At 46.1% G+C, this 16,918-nt stretch overlaps 1 long non-coding RNA gene across 1 annotated transcript; it reads left to right on the plus strand.

The window, feature by feature from the left end:
- Positions 1 to 1,391: 1,391 nt before the first annotated feature.
- Positions 1,392 to 10,059, plus strand: LOC310779213. The gene is made up of 3 exons (XR_014552819.1): positions 1,392 to 1,589; positions 8,563 to 8,645; positions 8,747 to 10,059. It is a non-coding gene; the product is annotated as an uncharacterized lncRNA (long non-coding RNA).
- The last annotated feature ends 6,859 nt before the right edge of the window (positions 10,060 to 16,918 follow it).

Below are 16,918 nucleotides of genomic sequence, written 5' to 3' on the forward strand. Positions count from 1 at the left end.
ATAATGGGATGTGTGGGAGCAGTGGATGGAAAGAAACTATACTGGTCCGTTTTTGAGAGAAACTGGACTAATAATTAACAAGACTGTATTGGAGTAGGGAAACATTGGATGGATTAGTCCAGAAGGAGGCGGTAATGCAACATCTTGGATGCCAACCGCCGTAAAACCAAACAAGCAGAAGCCGAAGAAGAAGAAAAAGAGACACGATAATTTGTCCCCATGATGGCGAAGGCATGACCCGCCCCTCTCTGCCTCTGATTGGATTAGCGTCAAACGTTCATCGAATCACATCCGCTTGGCCGAGTGCAGTCAGCCAATCAGAGGCAGAGAGGGGCGGGTCATGCCTTCGCTATCATTGGAAACAAATATCGCTTCCCGGACCAGGAGGACAGGCCTCAAGGTTTATTTTCTGCTCCGATCCAGTCTACAATTAAACTACATGCGCATGTAAGGCAGTAGCCTGAATTAGACACCAGGTGTCGTCGTTACGTTGTTATTCCACGGAGAATTCCGCAAGTAGCGCTTTTTGTCCTTCACGGAACATCGTAGTTTGGAAGTTCATTCCGTGCGGAAGTGACGTCTTTTTCAGAGTTTACATGTCCTCCTTGTAAGGTAAGCAGTGCTTATGTCGTCCTGAGTTATCTTAAAATATCCTCACTAAAACCACCCATCCATTTAATTTCTGTTACTTATGTGTGAGTTGAGATGTTTGTTTACATTTTGGCGGCGGATTTCGGCAGACACTTGCGTTTATTGTGTAAATACTGGCCGCGATATTGACTAGCTTGCTGTGCACTTACCCTCAGGCTCTTTGTTCGTCTCAGGACTTCACTGTAAGAGCCCTCCCATCGAGCATAGCATGTTCCTTAGACAATCTGTGTTCGGCATTAAACTCACCTTATTTCTGCACTTTGAAGTCACAGGTAGGGTCGGGTGGGGCAAACTAATTTGTCTTAAAAAAAAGAACAGCTCACTTTTTTCCGCAACTAGGCTTCCGATATAATTAGTTTGCCCCACCCGACCCTACCTGTGACTTCAAAGTGCAGAAATAAGGTGAGTTTGATGCCCAACACAGATTGTCTAAGGAAAATGCTATGCTCGATGGGAGGGCTCTTACTACAGTGAAGTCCTGAGACGAACATAGAAAGAGCCTGAGGGTAAGCTGTGCACTAGCTCCCCCATTCAGTGCAGTGTAAAGAGGACGTTTTTATTTAGTTAGGCTGCTGTCTGGTTTTGTCATTTAATTTATTTCTACACTGAAACATGTTAAGAGTGCCTTATTTAATTGAAATGTGCAGTAATTGTTATATTCAGTGTTATACATGTTGCACTATTGTTTGTACTGCAACATGTTTGAGTTGAGTTTACATGTCCTCCTTGTAAGGTGGTGAAGCAGCAGCAGAGAGCCATTAAACTGCTACATTGGTCTCAACCACAATCCAGAACGCCTGTGTCCTGTGCTCCTTCCCTCCGCACAACACCCCATGATCACACACACCATCAAACACAACGCAGAGTCCCAGGGTGTGTAGAGAGGCTCCAGCACGTGTGGGTTACACGCACAAGCAAGGACTACTTTGGAAACGCAAGTAAGGCTGAATCATCTTGCAGAATTAGATATAGACTAGTGCAGACTGATCATATGGAATTCCATGATCTTCTAGAATCACTTCTTAGAACAATATGATGATCTCCTTTGTTTATGTAGCCTAGTGGTTAATAAAGAGTGTGAGAGGCAATAGGCTGTCGAATCTGGTAAGTGTGCACAACCCTCTCACTCTCTCACACACACACACACACACACACACACACCTACTACACACACAGGCGCACACATGCACACAACTAAACATCTCTAGCCTATACATTATATTAGCTACATCATTTGGCAGATGCTTTTATCCAAAGCGACTTACAGTAACACATTTTTGTCAACAATAGAGAAATCAACTATGCAACACAATCTATGACAACTTCTGAAGGAATACGAGGGATCAGCCGAGCAGCATTTTGGTAAACAAACCGTGTCACTGGGTGGCAATGGAGCCTGAGTGTATATATTTATATCTTAGTGCAATGGAGCCTGAGTTTGAGCGTCTGACTCTAGCCGGCTGACCCTGTTTACAATTTAAAAACTGACAGTTCACACAACCTTAAGACGACATGCATATATTATAAGTTAAGTTAAGTTAACCTTTATTTATCCCCATGGGGAGATTCATCCCCATGGGGGATGAATTACCGTATACATCAAACTCTTGAGCTAATTCTGCTCTCACTCAGAATGTCAAAATATAAGCGATGTGGTGTATACCTTTTGAGTAGGGATGCACCGATCGATCGGCACGTGACCGGAAATGGCCGATTTTCACGTGATCGGCCTCGATCGGTGATCTGTTCCGGTCACTCTAAATAGCCGATTCTGTGAGCCGATTTTCACATGACGTGCGCGCACCCCAAAGCACCGAGACAGGCACCCAGCCACCACACCACACACGCCAGCATACCTTCCTCGTTGTGGATTTTTTTCACCGTCAGTGAAGTAGACAAAGCTCGCAGTTTGTCACACATGCAAGTCGAAAATAAGCCGTGGAGACAGAGATGCGGCCGAGTCCCGCTCGGCTGGAGTCCAGTCTGAGCGGCTCGCTTCACCTCACTGGCCCCCCTCTCTCTGCTCTCTCTCCCCGGGAAGCGGTGCTCCAGCAACCCGCCACCGCGCACAGCCGGCTTGGCGAGGTGAACGCGAGCATTGTGTCCAGTATGATAACCATTCCCCGACCTGCTTTTCCATTCCACATCAGCGCTGCTGCCTCAGCCTGTCAAGTCATGTTGTAACGTGACGTGGATACAGGAGAGACTATTTGTTTCGTATTGCAAATAGAACGACATGAGAACGACGGACATAATAAAAATGCATCGGACTCACAAGTGTGCAACGTTTTCTGTGCGTGACGATATTTTTTCGGATGGCAGATAAAAATACGCATACCAAACTTCGGACTGTGTGTAAACTCCGCCTGATATTCAGACTGAAGATCGTTACTGTAACTCATAAACTCATTTCCCCTCTACTCAAGAGGACTGGTCTGGAGCCAGTCTATAAACTCCTTGTCCATGGATCATTTTGATGTTCTGTTGCACCTGTTTTCTTTTGGAAAAGTAAATGCATGATAGCTGTGGGATATAGGCTATTGGATTTAATTTAATTTTTGTATTCATTGTATTTGCACAAAAAAGCTCTGTCCAGTAGCCTAACCTGGAACACTTTTATTTTGAGATGTGTTTGAGTGAGAAGGTCCTACTTCATGCAAATGATAAGAATTGTTTATTTGTTTATTTGGATCCCCATTAGATGTAAGAATTGTTCTATGAATCTTAATTTTTAAACAAAGTTACAAAAACGTTTGTGTAAGCTGTCAATTGTTGTTTTTAGAAAAAAAAATCGGAATCGGCAAAAATCGGTATCGGCAAGTCAGACTATTCAAAAATCGGAAATCGGAATCGGCCAAGAAAATGGCAATCGGTGCATCCCTACTTTTGAGATATTAACGTTTGTTTGGCACAACTCATATAGTTAACTGCCGCAGGGTTACGCATTTTTGGGTGGCAGTGACATCACGCTGATTCGTCCTATAGTGTGTTTTTTTTTGAGAGAGAGAGAAACATGTTAGTTCAAGAAGGGCCCAGATGGAGCCTGAAGAGGTGTGTTTTTAGTCTTTGACGAAAGATCGGCAGTGATTCGGCCGTCCTGACCGAAGGTGGGAGCTCGTTCCAACATTGAGGTGCGAGGGACGAGAAGAGTCGCGAAAGGGATGAGTGACTTTTGAGCCCCCGTAGTGAAGGAGGGGTGAGGCGTCCCGCACTGGTGGAGGAGCGGAGGGAGCAGTGAGAGGTTTGGAGCCTGACCATAGATTGTAGGTACAGAGGGGCTGTCTGGTGTACTGCCCTGTAGGCCAGATCCAGTGTCTTGAATTTGATGCGTGCCGAGATGGGAAGCCAGTGAAGGTCCCGGAAGAGGGGAGTGACATGAGAGAATTTAGGTTGGTTGAAAACCAGACGGGCTGCAGCGTTCTGAATGAGCTGAAGCGGTCGGATGTCAGAGGCAGGTAGGCCGGCCAGAAGCACGTTGCAGTAGTCCAGGCGGGAGATGATAAGTGACTGGACCTGTTGTGGTGTCGCTTCCCTGTTTGCGTTATGTTGTACAAGGCCCTACAGGAGCGTGCTGTCGCAGCAATGTAGGCCGAGCAAGACAGCTGGTTGTCAAGGATCACCCCAAGGTTCTTAGCTGTTTGGGAGGGAAGCACAGTGGTGTCAATGGAGATGGAGAGGTCTGTGAGATGGCAGTCTTTCTCTGGGAGAAAGAGTAAAGCTTGTTTTATACTCGCTGTGCCGCAAAGGGTGGTTTGATTAGCAACTGTTCGTTTTTAGTCATTTCAACAAGTACATGGACTTGCTCTCCCTCCCCTGCACCCTCCCACCTCTCCTTCTCTGTTCTCTCCTCCTCTCTGTCCTCTCCCCTCTCTCACATTCCCCCTGCACTTCCTCCCCTCTCCTCCTCTCTCACATTCCCCCTGCACTCCTTCCCCTGCACCCTCCCACCTCTCCTTCTCTGTTCTCTCTGGGGGGGGGGGGGGGGGGGGGTGGAGGAGGAGGGAGCAGAGAGGTCTGTTCCCTCCCCAGCCTCCTCCTCTCGCGTTCCCCCTGCTCTCCCTCCCCTGCACCCTCCCACCTCTCCTTCTCTGTTCTCTCCTCCTCTCTGTCCTCTCCCCTCTCTCACATTCCCCCTGCACTCCTTCCCCTGCACCCTCCCACCTCTCCTTCTCTGTTCTCTCCTCCTCTCTGTCCTCTGGGGAGGGGGGGGGGGGAGGAGGGGGCGGAGAGGTCTGTTCCCTCCCCCGCCTCCTCCTCTCGCGTTCCCCCTGCTCTCCCTCCCCTGCACCCTCCCACCTCTCCTTCTCTGTTCTCTCCTCCTCTCTGTCCTCTCCCCTCTCTCACATTCCCCCTGCACTCCTTCCCCTGCACCCTCCCACCTCTCCTTCTCTGTTCTCTCCTCCTCTCTGTCCTCTCTGGGGAGGGGGGGGGGAGGAGGGGGCGGAGAGGTCTGTTCCCTCCCCCGCCTCCTCCTCCCGCGTTCCCCCTGCTCTCCCTCCCCTGCACCCTCCCACCTCCTTCTCTGTTCTCTCCTCCTCTCTGTCCTCTCCCCTCTCTCACATTCCCCCTGCACTCCTTCCCCTGCACCCTCTCACCTCTCCTTCTCTGTTCTCTGCTCCTCTCTGTCCTCTCTGGGGGGGGGGGGGGGGGGGGTGTGGGGGAGGAGGGGGCAGAGAGGTCTGTTCCCTCCCCCGCCTCCTCCTCTCGCGTTCCCCCTGCTCTCCCTCCCCTGCACCCTCCCACCTCTCCTTCTCTGTTCTCTCCTCCTCTCTGTCCTCTCAGAGAGGTCTGTTCCCTCCCCCGCCTCCTCCTCTCGCGTTCCCCCTGCTCTCCCTCCCCTGCACCCTCCCACCTCTCCTTCTCTGTTCTCTCCTCCTCTCTGTCCTCTCCCCTCTCTCACATTCCCCCTGCACTCCTTCCCCTGCACCCTCCCACCTCTCCTTCTCTGTTCTCTCCTCCTCTCTGTCCTCTCTGGGGGGGGGGGGATGTGGGGGTGGAGGGGGCGGAGAGGTATGTTCCCTCCCCCGCCTCCTCCTCCCGCATTCCCCCTGCTCTCCCTCCCCTGCACCCTCCCACCTCTCCTTCTCTGTTCTCTCCTCCTCTCTGTCCTCTCCCCTCTCTCACATTCCCCCTGCACTCCTTCCCCTGCACCCTCCCACCTCTCCTTCTCTGTTCTCTCCTCCTCTCTGTGCTCTCTGGGGGGGGGGATGAGGGGGAGGAGGGAGCAGAGAGGTCTGTTCCCTCCCCCGCCTCCTCCTCTCGCGTTCCCCCTGCTCTCCCTCCCCTGCACCCTCCCATCTCTCCTTCTCTGTTCTCTCCTCCTCTCTGTCCTCTCCCCTCTCTCACATTCCCCCTGCACTCCCTCCCCTGCACCCTCCCACCTCTCCTTCTCTGTTCTCTCCTCCTCCGCATTTCCCCCTGCGTCTCTCCTTCTCTGTTCCCTCCTCCTCCGCGTTTCCCGTTTTCTCCCCGCCTCCTCCCTCCCTCACACTCCCCCTGCTTCTCTACCCTGGCTCTCCCTCCCCTGCACCCTCATCTCTCCTTCTCTGTTCTCTCCTCCTCCACATTTCCTATTTTCTCCCCACCTCCCCCCTCTCCTCCGTCTATATTGCTCATTCTCTCCCCACCTCCTCCCTCCCCCTGCTCTCTTCTCCCCCACACCTCCCCTCCCTTCCCCTCTCCTGCTCTCTCCTCTTGCTCCTTCCCCACCTCCTATACCCTCCAGCATCTCCCATTCCCTCCCCACCCCATTACTCTCTCACATTCCCCCTGCTCTTCTCCCTTCTCCTGCTCTCTCCTCTGCTCTCCCCTCATTCCTATATTTTCTATATTATCAATTGTTCAAATGTTATCTTTATTCTGTATATTCTTGTTACTGTTGTGTCAGCTAGAATTAGCTAGACATACTTTCTGTGAAGCCCTCTGAGACATGCTTGTGAATTAGGGCTATATAAATAAACTTGACTACATGTGTTGTGTTGAGAGCATGGTTGAGAGAGATTAAAAGCAGCACAGAGTAGGCTATCAGGGCTGAGAACTGAAACGGCTATTCAGTAAAAACAAGTTTTGTGATTTATTCATGTGCTGATATACGGTCTTTTGGGAGTGAAAGCGCACTCAGTACTGCACATAATATCGTTTCATTGCGACTTTTCATGGGCTGTTCTCACTATTACCATTGTACAATGTAAATGCTGATCACTTGGCTGCCATTCTGAGTATAAAAGCATTTGCCCCAGCGCGAGGTCCGCCCGTGACTCGCAGAGCCTTGCTCGAGTATAATGAGCTCTTAACTCTGTCTTACCATGGTTGAGCTTGAGGTGGTGGGCAGACATCCAGTCATTGTTTGAGGCATGCAGAGATGTGGGCCTCGATTTGGGTGTCTGAGGGGGGGAAGGAAAGGTAAAGCTGAGTGTCATCGGCGTAGCAGTGATAAGAAAAGCCATGAGATGAGATCACATGGCCAAGAGATCTGATATAGGAATCTGTCTTAATTTATTAATTGAAATCATCCTCTGCTATTTAAAAACTCACAAATCTTCAACCTTTAGATTGTAATATTTGTATACCTTCAAACCTATGATTATCTCAATAGATTTTAAGTATACATACCAATTTTGAACAATTTCCTAAAGAGTTTGAGACTCCAATTTGTAGGGGTGCACCGATCGATCTGCACGCAATCTGTATCGGCCGATTTGGACCTCAAATATGTGATCTGCTGTTTCCGATATTCCTTTAATTTTGCCGATCGCATAGCCGATCATGCTGCACGTGAGAAACATGAGGCAGCCCATTTTCATGTCTTCAATGTCTATCGTTTAACTTTCATATTGTGCTCTAACGTTTATATCATTGTGTTGCAAAGCACACGCTTTGCTTTCATCAGTGTACTCACCTCCATGCACACACCGCACCAGACTGTCAACACACCTCTTGCGTCTTTGAATCACACAAATCAGCTGGTGATTAGAGCAGAGAGAAGTTATCTCCAGTCCTCCCGCCTACCGAGGCATTTGCATGCTGTTAAATCCGTGTGTATTAAAGTCCCAGATTAACGTGGTAGTCGGGGTAGTGCACGCGCACACACAGACAATTTCCACGCAAGCATTGATGTTCCCGCGGGCACTTTGAAGGAAGCGAAAGTGTGCTGCTATGTGGATGTGCGCTCCATTCAGACGGATGCGCTAATTAATGCCACTACTCAGATGGAGTTTAGCTCGTGTGTAGCTTGTGATTCTGTTGTTTCTCCCGTCATGTAACCCTGTCACCATTATGTAGATCGCACTCATAGTGCTGCTAATTATAACACTGTAACTCGGCCTCGATGGGCGGGTCGTTTTGATGTTCGTTCGATGCGGATCCCAATGTATGACGGTTATTGTGCATAACCCCGGTTCTATGAGTGGGAGCTCTTTGGCTTTAGTCATGGTTCAAGACTGGTGTTTAAGAGTAACTGACTTACAGTTTACCTAATTATCATTTATATATTATTAGTTGTTAATTATCACTATAATTGGCCTATATAACAGCAAGCTTGGTTACTGACCTGTTTGTATATTTTATTGCCTCCTTTTTCCAGACCACACACAATCCTACTATTCCTGTCATAATGCTGTAAAAAGCCTATACTGCTGTACTGTACTGAAGAGAACTGACAACTAAACGGTTGAACTCCCATCTGTCTCATGTTGGCAGTTTCCTTTAGCCTACAAAATATAAAATAAATATATATATATATATCGGTGATCGGTAATCGGTAATCGGTGATCGGTCGATGATCGGTTGGGCAGATATTTCTCATAGGTGATCGGCAATCGGTGATCGGTGGCAAAAAACGTGATCGGTGCACCCCTACCAATTTGTAATTAAATTGTATATGATTTAATTTAACCCCTGCTGTATCTACAGAGCTGCTTGGTGGGAGGACAGACATCTGGCATAGGAGGGGAGGAGCATTGGCCAAATGAAATTAAATGAATTCTTCAGAAGAGGTGAGAAAATATCACTGTTGTATCACTGATGTTGTAACACACACACACACACACTGTGCCCCGTGCCCCCCTGCCCTAATTCTTTATTTGTGTCTTCATAGAAACAGAGAGACACCAACAAGAGACCCAAACGCATTCACACTGGAGAGAAGCCCTACCACTGTGACCAATGTGTAAGCAGTTTCAGTCGGTTACGTGACCTAAAAAGACACAAACACATTCACACTGGAGATAAGCCCTACCTCTGTGACCAATGTGGAAGCAGTTTCAGTGTGTTAGATAACCTGAAAAGACACAAACGTATTCACACTGGAGAGAAGCCCTACCACTGTGACCAATGTGGAAGCAGTTTCAGTGAGTTCGGTAACCTGAAAAGACACAAACGTATTCACACTGGAGAGAAGCCCTACCACTGTGACCAATGTGGGAGTAGTTTCAGTGACGCAAGTGCCCTAATAAGACACAAACGCATTCACACTGGAGAAAAGCCCTACCACTGTGGCCCATGTGGACGCAGTTTCAGTCACTCAAGTGACCTAACAACACACAAACGCATTCACACCTTAGAAAAGCCCTACAAATGTGACCAATGTGGAAGCAGTTTCAGGCGGTTAAGTCACCTAAAAACACATCAACGCATTCACACTGGAGAGAAGCCCTACCACTGTGACCAATGTGGGAGCAGTTTCAGTGACCCAAGTGCCCTAACAAGACACAAACGCATTCACACTGGAACGGGCTACTGGTGTGACTGCTGTAAGAAAATGTTCATTCGGTCATCTAGTCTGAAGAGACACCGCTGCATCTAACCTGAAGAGCGCCCTCCACTGTCTGCAGGCGGAACACACTTCTATCTGTCCAACCAAACATGTAATCAATGAATCAAAGTTCAGTGACAGTCTGATTATGCATAATTATGTTTGTTTCTGACATTGCATTGCTAGAATGTAAACAACAATGTAAGAATGGCATTACAAAGTAAATTGAGAGCTTGTGAAACTGTCTGATTTGTGATTACTACAGCAGAATAACATGCAGATAATATCACCATTATCTTTTCTGACCCACCATACAGGGCGTCATATTTTGCATTGACATATATGGAAGATATATTGTCCCTAAGGTTTAATAACATGAGATCTGTGGGGTTGGCAACTATGGATGTGGTTTACTTTCTCCACTTTTTCTGATGTGGCTTAAGACTGTTTCATGATGGAGATATGTTATGATGATATGAGTTATAATATCTGTGTGAATAATGATACCCTATGGCTGTAGATGAGAAATGTTTTTGTTGATATGGCAAGGGGGGGGGGGGGGGTATAGGGTGTCTTGTCTTGGTCCCGTCCTTTTTTGTTCTTGTTTTGTCTCTCTTTAGTATTTGTATGTATCATTTGTAAATGTTTATGTTAAAAAAATCTCTAAAAATGTCATCACAAAAAAAGGTTTACTAGCATGAATGAACAAGAACAGTGACATCAACAAAGGCGAGTTCATATTAAAGGCACAATGAATTTAAACCCAATCTCTTCAGTGTATTACTTCTAGCCTGGCATTAACTAAAGTAACTTAAGTCACAACAAACATTGCCTATAGCCTACATGAATGATCTGTGGCAGCATATTTAGGGGTTCAAGCCCTGAAGGGGCTGAAACCCTATTGTTTTTCTCCCGGTTTATTATTCTTGTCGTTGTTGTTTTCCATCTGCCCCAACGCAAATTCCCGTGAGTTGGTAAATGGTAGAGACCTGACATTTGGCCCAATGACAGATATTGTTGGCAGGTAGCTGCTCAAGAAAGATTTTTCGAATCGGCCTGAAGGTGGCGCTATAATCGACGGTTTTACGTTAAAGGCAATAACTTCCACGCCGTTGGTCCGATTTTCAAACTTTTTTTTCCAGATGTTCAGGTGAACCTGCTCTACAAGTTTGCCATTAGGACCCTCAATGTCCGCCTGGAAAGTTTTTGAGATATTTGGAAAAGTTTGGAAAACACATTTTTTGCATCTCCTCCTAGACCGTTGGACCGATTTGCACCAGCATCGCCAGGAAGTATCTTTGGAGCAAGCTCTACAACCGTGCTTTTTGCATTTTTGAAAATCTACTTTAGTTTCGGAGATATTGATCGTTAAAGTTGAGAGAGGGCGTGGCCTCACAGCTAAATTGTCATAACTTCATGACCGATTAAGGAATCTTCACGAAACTTGCAGGAGGTCTTCGGAGACCATCCTAGACCATGTGTGTCAAATTTTGTGCAATTCGACCAAAAGGGGGCGCCATAAACGCCAGAAATGGGCGTGGCTTAACATAAAAAAGGCTGTAACTCCACACCTGTTTGTCCAATGATCGTGAAACTTGTCAGATATATCAAGGAGGATGTCCTAGTCAGAATCAGAAGCTTTGTCATCTGCGCAAGGCTTGAACCCCGCCCATCGCCGCTTGCGGCTATATTTGAATACTGTCTTCATCTAACGTTTAATTGAAAATCAAGTTTCACTATTAAACTTTAATGTGATTTGGTTGTAGAGTTTGCCAAGTGGTACTTGATGCAGTACTGGGCTCCTCCCCCCTGGAGCTCCAGAGGAGAGGAGTTTTAGCTCCAGAGAGGAGGAGCTGGGGCTCCATTGATGAAGGCAGCTGCAATGCTGCAATGAGGAAACTCACTCCCATTAGAATGTCTGCCTTCAAAATAAAACGCTAATAAAAGTGTTTCAAATAAACGCAAATAAGTGTTGTTTTGCATCATCATTCCTCATCAGTTACTGGAGGTGGGGCTCTTTGCCAAAACTACATTTTAGCACTTAATAGCCTATTTATTACTTACTGGATACTGTACATCATCCACATTCTGTGAATACACGTGAATATCCATACTAATTTCTATATAGCCTATATTTTACTTTCTGTATCAGATTTACTTTCTATTTACTTTCCCCTGTACAACTAATTTGACAGCTCATCCATCTATTTAAACAGTTTTGTATTATTTGTAATATTTTTTTGTATTCTACTTATCAAGCACATTGTGCTTGTATGATGGAATATGTGACACATGAACTTTCCTTTGATCTAATATTGTTATGAATCTGTAGGGTTGTGCTTATTGTAGGCTATTAATTAAATCAATGTATTAATAAAATAAACAAGGTTCTTCTGGTTCCCAAAAAGATCAAGTCAGTGCATCTGTACATCACATTATTATTGATTCGAGAGGTGGGCAGGTGGAGTGACTAGGGGGCTGTGGGTGGTGGGGGCATGGTGCCATAGAGCTGAATGGCCACACCACTGAATGCCCCGCTGTAAAATAATTATTGGTGCAAGGTCCGGTCTAGAACGTTGCAGCTTGCGCATTTCCTCGTTAAAATTCCATATTTAGTTGATTTTGTGCATTCATAGCTGAAGAGACTATAGGGCCTTCACGCTTGCAGATCATGCACAATATTCACACTCCAGGATTTAGATTGACTGCAACTTTGAGTGTTTGGCACGCAAATTTGCCGGTGCAGTGCCATTCGCCGGGTTTGAGTGATGCAGTATTTTCTTAAAGACTGCCTGGGGCTTCAGTAGCTTTGCACTTCAGCCTCTGAAACACCTTGACTGTGAGATCATGATTGCCTTTGAGATGATTGATACCAAGACAAAGGTTGGAAAATAACTTGTCTCGTCCAATTTCGTCCGTTTGTTCATGTGCTGTGCAAGGCCCCTGCATGCTGCGTGCTTAATTCAGGTATCTGTGAAAGGCATCCAGTCGTTGAAAGCAGACTCAGCCGAGCCGGTTTCATTTCTCTTCTTCTTCTTTGCCTTAATTTGAGTTCACACCTTGTGAAGGTGGTTCTTCTCATAACTAATAATGTGGGTGATTCTGACAAAATAGCACATGGTTAACTGGCCCTTGGAAGCATGCATGGTATGTGGTAAAGGAGAATGGGGTTAGGCATTTCAAAATACACACACACACACTCACACACACACACACACACACACACACACACAGGTCTCGCTGATAAGTAATTTGACAGAGAGAGAGAGAGAGAGAGAGATACCCAGACGCCCCACTAGTGTTGGTTTGTTGTGTAATAATTTGGTTGATTCAGATTGGTTGGTCAGATAGGCTCAAAACACAGCATCATGACCAGCTGAATGAGATCAGACCACGGCGCCAACCCGGCCCTGGTGACCTTGAAGCAGGCACAGCTGGAGAGGAGGGCAGATCTCGAGGCTCTCAGGGTCTTTCTGGAGGCCAACAGATGTCCTCGCAATCTGGTCCATGTGTCGGATCCGGATCCGTCAAACGCTGGGCACACATCGCCTGAACCAACCCGACTCCCTACCACTAACACAAGTGATGAAGGACTTTGTGCTCCACCAAAACTGACCTGAAGGACTGTCAGTTTATTTATTTTAATTTCCTAAATTTTGTTCTTCAGTGACTTTTTCAAACAAATCCAGGACCAGAGATTAAATGCCGTCAGCATAGTCAATCCTAGTACTATAATTGGAGGGCCGTGTGTCCGTTTGCGCACGGTTCATCGTCTTTAGAGTCCCCACCCTAGAATTGAGCGTGCGTAACATTCGAAAATTCTAGTTATCTTGATGTGAGATTAGCTTTCCACAGAAACAGCTGGTAGAAATACTTTTTTACTTTTATACTTTATTACAATTCAGAGCCTGTAATCTTTTACTTTTACTTAAGTAAACAAGTTGAATCAGTACTTTTGCCAGTCTTTTTTTACAAGTAACTGTACTTCTACAGTAAAGAATGTGTGTACTTTTCCTATCTCTGCACTGATATAACACAATGGTGATTCAACTTATAGCCAATTCACGGTATGTTTCATTGCTGCTGTCCGGTATCTCTTTCCCGGGAAAAATCTTCTGGCAAGTTTGACGACTTTGTTGTGATCTCCTGATGAACAATTTGTACTGTATGTATGCTTGTTGGTGTACTGTATTTTTTGATTGATCAAACAAATTAACTCATTCATTCAGTGATGCATTTTACATTTCCAGTTTGTTTGGTATAAACAGAAGAACAACTGGGTAGTGATCATGAGCAGAGATAGTCAGAAACTCAAACTGCAGCAACAGAAAATTCTATAGCTCCGCCCACACTGTTTGATTGACAGATGATCTGTGGGGAGTGCAAGTCTTCGGGGTATGACTGAACCCTCGAATCCCCGAGGACCCGGCATGGACCCGATCGGGTTTCAGGTCCATTCAAAAGAAGTGACTTTGGGTCTGGGTCCGACATTTGTGGGGTATGTATGGGTCTGGGTCTCAGCTTTCTAATAATAGATGGGTCCAATTTGGTCCGGGCACAAATCTCCCAGGTCCATTAGGGCCCGGGTCTGTCGTTTTGACCCGTGAAGACCTCTGATGAGTCCAGTGCAGAACCAACACAGCGGTGAGGCTGAGCAACAAAGAGGGAGACTAACCAAAACAACAAAGGAACACAAGGACTACCACTTTAACCCTCCATCTTCCATCGCTTATCCGTGGTCACGTTGCGGAGGAAGCCGTTCCAGCAGGGGACCCCAAAATTCCCTTTCCCTGGCCACATTAGGCAGCTCTGACTGGGGGATCCTGATGCGTTCCCAGACCAGTGTGGAGGTGTAATCTCTCCACCGCCCATGGTCTCCTCCCAGCTGGACGTACCTGGAACACCTCCCCAGCGAGGCGACCAGGTGGCATCCTTCCCAGATGCCTGAACCACCTCAACTGGCTCCTTTCTACACAAAGGAGGAGCAGCTCTACTCCGAGTCCCTCACAGATGACTGAGCTTCTCACCTTGTCCCTAAGGGAGATGCCAGCCACCCTCCTGAGAAAACCCATTTCAGCCGCTTGTATCCACCATCTTGTTCTTTTTGGTCATGACCCATCCTTCATACTGTAGGTGAGAGTAGGAACGAAGATCGAAAGATTGACTCCCCTCCATTCATATGTATGTTACAACCCAGAAGATGTCACTATGAGTGACCTCTGGGTGGGTTTGGCGGCCTGTTTGTGCTGCCACTTTCGACACAGGGGTGTACAGTGTCCAATATTTGTATGAAAATGTCAATGTGAGTGACCTCTGGGAGGGTTTGACGGCCTGCCATGTTTTTTTTACTCCTCCCGAGGTTAGCTGACAGTGTGATGTCATAGAGGAAGTTTTCCTGAGTGCGTGCATATGTTTGGTAAGATGCCACTTTGAACACACACCTGTCCAGTGTCTAATTTGTAAAGGCTATGCAGTCCAGTGAACAGCATTTATCCATTTAGGTACTGAGAAGAATGTTCTCAATGTTATTAAAACAGTTATTGTTATACAGAAACATAATTTGTATTGTATAGCTCCGTTTAAATGCTTCGTTTATTGTTTTAATGTGCAGATCTATCATTTTTCAATGGCTTCTGTGTGCTCTCTGGCTTGTGCAAAAAGGTTCTTTTAATCTGAAAAATTGTCACCGGATGTGCTTGTTGTTGCTCGTCTTGTTGTTGCTCACGGTACGGAACGGTGCAAGCTAGCGCAGCTCATCGTGGTCATCAGGTACTGGTCACGAGCGGAGGTGCACACAGATTTCCCTCTTGCATTCATATAGTTTACAGTTGTAATTGACCAACAGAAGACTCTGTAAGTATGGATGATATTATCACGAATATATAAAGTGGAGACGAGGCTCCGTTTAGCACTGAGAGAGGAAGAAGAAGCTCCTCTCTCTTATGGACTCAGATGAATGGTTTAGTTAGCTGTGAAGCTAATGGAGCTAACGTTTATTGGAGCTTTGAAGAACAACGTTTGTCAGTAAATCGTCCAGGAGGGAAAGTTGCTGTGTCACTGTATGGAAATGTCTAATGTCCAAAACATGACAGCGTTGGTGAACTAGCAACTAACTGCTGCTGTTGAAGAGATATTTAGCCTGTTTGAAGAAGATAGCAGAGTACGGGGAGGAAGCTTCTTTGTCTGAGTCCAGACCTTCAGATCTTCCCACTCAACTGAGTTGACTGCTTCTGAAGGAGGAAATGGAGTTTAATAATTTAACAGTTCATTCTGATATCAGGGTAGAATCTTCTCCTTCCAAGAAGATAGAGCAACACTGTTGGACACTGCTGGACATTGGTTTAAATCCTGTAGTGCGGTTACACAGAGTAGTCATACCTCCAGAAGAAGAAGTTTCCCCTACGCTGCAGGAGTGGAGCCCCAGTCTGGACCAGGAGGACCCAGAGCCCCCACATATTAAAGTGGAACATGAGGAACAATGGATCAGTCAGGAGGGAGAGCAGCTTCCAGGACTGGAGGAGGCTGATATCACCAAGTTCCAATTAACTCCTGTCCCTGTGAAGAGTGAAGATGAGGAAGAGAAACTTCAGTCCTCACAGCTTCATCAAAGCCAAACTGAGGAGAAGAAAGAGGCAGAGCCTCTAACCACCAGCTCAATTGAACAGATGAAAACAGAAGCTGATGGAGAGCACTGTGGAGTATCAGAACCAGCCAGTACTGGCAAGACTGCAGACTCTTCTGAGACTGAAGACAGTGATGATTGGACAGAAACTCACATGGACTCACAGAAAAACAGTGAAGTTCTTGGGAACAAACACTTTAGTTGTTCAGTTTGTGGTAAAAGATGTGTTCATAAAAGACACTTGAACAGACATAAGAGAGTCCACACAGGAGACAAACCATTTCAATGCTCAGTCTGTGGTAAAAGTTTTAGTCGTAAAGAACACTTGACAGCACACATGACAGTCCACACAGGAGAGAAGCCATTTAATTGTTTAGTCTGTGATAAAAGTTTTGGTAAGAAAATAACCATGACAAATCACATGATAGTCCACACAGGAGATAAACCATTTAAGTGTTCAGTCTGTGGTAAATGTTTTGGTCAGAAAAAAACCATGACAAATCACATGATAGTCCACACAGGAGAGAAGCCGTTTAAATGCTCAGTCTGTGGCAATAGTTTTAGTGATAAAGGAAACTTGACAAAGCACATGATAGTCCACACAGGAGATAAACCATTTAAGTGCTCAGTCTGTGGTAAATGTTTTGGTCAGAAAATAACCATGATAAATCACATGATGATCCACACAGGAGAGAAGCCGTTTAAATGCTCAGTCTGTGGCAACAGTTTTAGTGATAAAGGAAACTTGACAAAACACATGAGAGTCCACACAGGAGATAAACCATTTAAGTGCTCAGTCTGTGGTAAATGTTTTGGTCATAAAGGAACCATGAAGAGACACATGATAGTCCACACAACAGAGGTCACTTAATATTGGGCTGGACAATATTTCA

Source organism: Poromitra crassiceps (assembly GCF_964638095.1).
Source record: "Poromitra crassiceps genome assembly, chromosome: 7".
NCBI lineage: Eukaryota > Metazoa > Chordata > Actinopteri > Beryciformes > Melamphaidae > Poromitra > Poromitra crassiceps.